Source organism: Vanellus vanellus (assembly GCF_965231255.1).
Source record: "Vanellus vanellus genome assembly, chromosome: 2".
In the NCBI taxonomy this organism is placed as follows: domain Eukaryota; kingdom Metazoa; phylum Chordata; class Aves; order Charadriiformes; family Charadriidae; genus Vanellus; species Vanellus vanellus.
Genome location: NC_138906.1, coordinates 66,597,987 through 66,603,065, shown reverse-complemented (window position 1 = coordinate 66,603,065; position 5,079 = coordinate 66,597,987).

Sequence of the window (5,079 nt, the reverse complement as noted above, 5' to 3'; positions counted from 1 at the left end):
AAGGGATGTCAGACTGCACACACAAGGGTGGCTTCATCACCCCCTGGAGCAGCAGGGTAGGGATGCGGCAGGCATCCACCAGCCATTAATGCACACATCTATTGCTAAAGAAGGGAAGTGAGGAACAACTCTTGCAATTAGAAGCACAGAGGTGATATTAAGTAGGTAAACTGCTGGAGCTGGTGACGTGCCAGAATGGGATTTGGCAGGACACAACAGCTAACACCTGCACGGATACAAGAAATGCTGTGGGATCAATGACTTTGAGCGCTCAGAGCCTCCCACCTCCTGTGTTGCCTCAAAGCTCTCCCTTCCAGTGGCACACAACATCTGGTCTGCAGTTGACACCAGAAACATCATCATTACGAACTGGTCCAGTGAAGACTCAGCCTGAAAACCACAGCCTAATGAACCTCCAGCCCCTCACTGAGTGAAGGCTCTTAGCCCGGCGCGGGCTGATCTAGGGAAGGTGGAGACTAATGGAAAACCTCCCCTGCACGCAGGCAGGCACAGCTATCAGGCCAGCTTGGTTACTGTAAAGGGTGAGCTCTGACAAGAATGTAGTGAAAAAAGAAAGAGCCAACCACAGGCAGATTTCTTCCTAACTGTGTCACTGGTGAACACCGTAATTCCAAGCCGGAGGTAGGAGAATGTGTCTGTTTTTACAAGAAACCTGTTGATGGAGAAAAGAAAAATTTGAGGAGCATTTAGCAACTGGCTGGATTTGGCAAATAATTTCAGCTGGAGAAAATAGCTAAAATAGTTCAAACTTGGAGGGGGGAGTGGGAGAAGAGAAATTCTGAAAATCCATTATTTGCACAGCTCTCCTCCAAAGAGCTTATATTATACTGCCCGCTACCAGCTGGCCTGAGACTTAGGTTGCCTAATATTTTCCGTTATAAAAGATTCTTTCAACATTTTTATTTTTTTAGAAGCTCTAACACCTCCATTGTTTGCAGCAGGCCCTTATAATTTGGCAGGGACAAAGCCCCTGGGCTAGAGAAGTGCCTTTTCTTTCATCCGTGAAATTCCAGTCAGGTTTGGCTGGATAAAAAAAAAAAAAAAAAAACCCCCCAAAAAACCTGTTAGAAATCACCATTTCCCTTCTCTCTCTTATGTGCCTCAAGAAAATATGCTGGCGGCCTGCCAGCTTAGCAAGTGAACGTGAACGTTCTCATTAAATTGAGCCCAGGTTGTCACCAAAGAAGCCGTCCAGACTCTGCTGGGAATGTCTGGGGGCTTCCAGGGCAGCTGCAGCAGCAGGAGAAGAGTTGAGAGAGACCAAGCACCAGCCCAAGCAGTTTCCCCAACAGGAGAAGGAGCCAGAGAGGGGAAGGAGCTCCTCCTGCTCCTCCCGTCGCTGATTTAAAAGACTTGGCAAGCCAGTCTTTGAGCCTTGGGGCTCCCATCCCTACTTAGGCTGGGAAGACTAGGCCCAAGTTCTCGCTCAGCCAGCTGTGAAAGAACAACACTAAGCCACGCTCCTCTTTCTCCAGCATCTTGCTCTTCTCCTTGGGAACAGCAATCTTATCCTGCCCTCCCCTAATATAATTAACCCTGTGGTCCTAATTGTATCAGTCTATTCTGCGATGCTGAACAGAGAATGGGTTTGGTGGTTGATGAGGAGGGGGTTGCAGCACTGAAGAGGGGATAGTTGTCTTGGAAAAGTTTCTGGTCTACAGGTTGGAATGGGACCAGGCCAGAAGACTGTGCAGGAAGAGACGAGAGCCCAGGAGCCAGACTTACTAGGGAAGCAGCTTCCAAATGGTGGTCAGGAAATAGAAATGGGACCATGTGTGCAGAAATGAGCCCAGAGAGCTAATGGGAGTGGAACAGGAAATGAGAAAATTTGGACATCATTGTGCGGCAGACCTGGTGAAGGCCTGGAAGATCTTTAGTAGCCAATATAATCCACTCCTGGCAGAGGACACTGTATTATGAAAGTCAACACTGAGTGGAATAAAGCAAGATGAGCACTAAAGCAGAAAGGAACATAGAAATATATCATTTGGTGGTCCCCTGGTCTAGTTTTTGGCCTCTACAAGTGACATTGGAAAGGATGGCATACAGAAGCTCTGCGGCCAACAAATTCTTGCCATTTGTGAAAATCCTAGTTCAAACCTAAATAGCAAGAAAGTGGTTTATGCCACAAAGTATCAAGTTTTATAAGTCTTCCCAAATCTGTTAGTATTAACTGAAAATTGGATTGAAAGCCAAACACCACACAGAAGAAGTTCAGCTTGCCTGTGCAGATCTCTTCATTTCGATAGATGTGTAGCTGTCAAGAGAATCTAGCTGACTTTGCAAGGGAGGTGCTTATCCACAAAAAAGCTGTTAGTGCCCATTTAAAAAGTTTGGGTTTTGCCCGTAGACATCAGGGAGAGAACAGAAGGTTGCCTCAGCTTTGTCACCCTGTCCCTGCTCTGTTGGCCATGTGTGCAAGGTTCAGGCACGGTCTGACCCTTTGCTCCATCCAGAGATGGAACACAGTGAAAATCCACTAGCTAGTCAGTCCCAAAGCTGAGCTTTGCCAAGAGGTATAACTTATTCCAGTGGGCATAGTGGACCAGCGCTACACTGCTTTTGAAACCTGTGCTGCTCTGTGTGCAGAGCATGGATGCATGGGCTAATGGGCTGGTGCTAACTTACAGTCCTCTGCATGGCAATCCATTGTGCCAAGTAGACACAGTGATAAATATGTTGATAAAACACAAAAGAAAGAATGAATGGTAGCAGTGAGAAGGCGAGAGTTGGTACCTACCCCTCTGCTTAAGCATTGCTTTATCCTAAAAATAGGTTTCAAAGTTAAATGAGAGATGGGTGGCCAAAAATATGCCAAAGCTTGGCTTTGCTTTGATGCACTTTAGAAATAAAACTCCACTCTCACATCTGAATTCAAACAGAGTCAAATTTGTGCCCCTCAAGAGAAAGTGGCAGTTCAAAGATGGGCCTTGGTACTGCTTCAAATTTGAATAGAAAAGAATGTATTTTCCGCTTCAGCTGGATATCATATTAATTAGCACGATAACTTCTGGATTGCTACTAATAAACCCTACGTTCAACAACTTTGGCAGTAAAAACCATCGAAGCAAGCATCAGCAATTCTTGAAGACAGAATATAACTATGAGTACCTGAAGACTCTTTCTTTGGATTGCAGGAGTGGGATAACTTGTCAGGAATTAGTAAATTGGCATCAAATATGTCCAGAATTCAGACTAGCTGAAGACGGAATAATCAAAACCATCAAAGCTTGGTGCATAATGGTTTGAGACAAGTGGTCCGGCAAATATTGTTCTAATATCATCTTAACCACAAGGGCTGCTCAGATGTGTTTCTTGAAGACGTTTAAGTTAGCAAAGAGTACTCATCATTAATCTTTTATAATGGCTTTTGGGAGCCACAGTTCATTTAAACATTTTACATTTTTATTACTTATGTATGCAGGGCAGCAATTAAAGCTGTCGTGGTCATATAATGAAGACTAATGAAAGCAAGACGAAGGCCGGTTTTCATTTTCTGTCAACCTGAATATCCATCTGCTGCTGCCATCTCCCTGCCCCCTTCCCCCCAAATAATATTTTTTTTCTTTGCTTGAAAGCCAGCTCCCCAGTCCCTAGGCATTTAACCAAACACCTTCATAACTGTCCAGGATGAACTATGAAGACAAGTGGTCCTTTCTTTTCTTACATGGAAGAAGCATATTTCTTAGTAATCGGACAAGTACCATAAAAGTCTCAGTCTTTCTCAATGCAAGTAAATGTGAGTGATGCAATAACAACATCTTTATGGTATGTTTTCCTGGTCACTGTGAAGTAATAGTTTTGGAGGGGAGACAGGGATTAGTCACCCCACAATTAGTCATTCTGCAGTGTAGTTTGATACTTGAGAGCTCTGTATTTCCGAAATGCGGTTCTGCAACCATAGGACCTATTTTCAAGTACTTTCTGCTTTCTCCCTCTTGTAATTGGGAAGAGTTTGTAGAAAGAAAAAACATTTACTCTTTACGTTTAATGTGCGTCTGCACTCATGTGTCTCTATTTCATCTTCATACAAACTTTGCTTTCCCTTTCTCAGGAGCTGGGACCACAACCTCAGTTAGGGAAGTGCCTCCATCCTATCTTGTCTAAGGGAGACCCCATCAGCTTGGCCAGTCATCCTAATGCTAGTGCTACAAAGGGCCGGGGACGGGGAGTGATACACATAGGGACAATGCTCCCTCACATGTGCCTCCAGTAGCCTGGGAGCCTGAGGGGGACCAGTGCTTGTTAGCGCTTGGTAAGGTCACAGCCGCTGCAGCTGGTGTGCCTGGATGGAGCTCTCCGTGAAGGGAGCCATGAACTGGGGCACCAGGAGACATGTCCTTCCCAAAGGTGATCTGCTGCTTTGGGAAGAGTAAAGGACAGAGATAGCTGAACTAGAAGTCTCCTCTTTTGTAACAGTCAGAAACTTTGCTCCAGAAAATCGGTTCCCTTTAACTGGAGTTCTTATGACTCCAAAAGGCAATGCAGATGTTTTAAAGTGTTAATCATAAGTATCAGGGGAGAGGGAGCTTAATGGCAGAGCTCCCAATGAGTAACAACTTAATGTTTGGCCTCAAGTATTTCAGCTGGTAAGATGTCACATACTTCACTGGTTTGTACGTGGCAGCTCTGCAGTTCTCTTAACCATTTCATTTTGGAGTAAGTAGTTGCAGTCTAGCCCATATGTTACAGAAAGGGTGCTACACAGCACTAAGCAGCACTAAGCACACATTCATCACTGGTCCAGGCACCTAGACCAGATCTAGTCCTCTCCTTATAAGATGGCTTGTTTCATCAAGTCTCCCCACCACAGTAAGAACCTGGATCTTCTTTCCAATCAACCTTCCTCCCAGCTCCTTAGTATTTCTCTGTTGTCAATCTCTCATCTCCTGAATGTACTCCATGCATACGAAAGCCTGCTTGAAATTTGGCACCAAGGGCCTTTCATAATTCTGCTTGTGCTGGTATAAATAGAGTTAATATCTTCTTGTTTCAGACACATTGTTGTCATTATTACTTACCAGCCCAAACTCCAAACACAAAAATCAAATCTGGCAA